We start from the raw sequence: 583 nt of genomic DNA on the forward strand, positions 1-583 counted from the left end.
TTCCCATGGTTCCTCATTGGGGAACTCATTGGAGGTCAGTGCACGCCCACTGAGGTGTTCCTCAGTGGCGTTCACTTCCTTTCCTTCCTCTCCAAATTCAGCCATACTTATAGCTTTGCACTCTCCTTTTGGATTTTCTTCTGTATTGCTTGGAAGAGTACTAGGAGGGAGTTCAATAATTTTCTTGCTCAGCTGACCCACTTGTGCCTCCAAATTTCTAATGGAGGACCTTGTTTCAGTCATGAAACTTTGAGTGGTTTTGTTTAGATCAGAGACCATGGTTGCTAAGTCAGAGGTGTTCTGCTTAGAACTCTCTGTCTGTTGCTGAGAAGGTGATGGAAAAGGCTTGCTATTGCTAAACCTGTTTCTTCCACCATTATTGTTGTTGAAAACTTGTTGAGGTCTCTCTTGATTCTTCCATGAAAAATTTGGGTGATTTTTCTATGAAGAATTATAGGTGTTACCATAGGGTTCTCCTAGGTAATTTACCTCTTCCATTGAAGGGTTCTCAGGATCATAAGCTTCTTCCTCAGATGAAGCATCCTTAGTACTATTTGGTGCATTTTGCATTCCAGACAGACTT

This window comes from Arachis duranensis, chromosome 3 (assembly GCF_000817695.3).
Source record: "Arachis duranensis cultivar V14167 chromosome 3, aradu.V14167.gnm2.J7QH, whole genome shotgun sequence".
In the NCBI taxonomy this organism is placed as follows: domain Eukaryota; kingdom Viridiplantae; phylum Streptophyta; class Magnoliopsida; order Fabales; family Fabaceae; genus Arachis; species Arachis duranensis.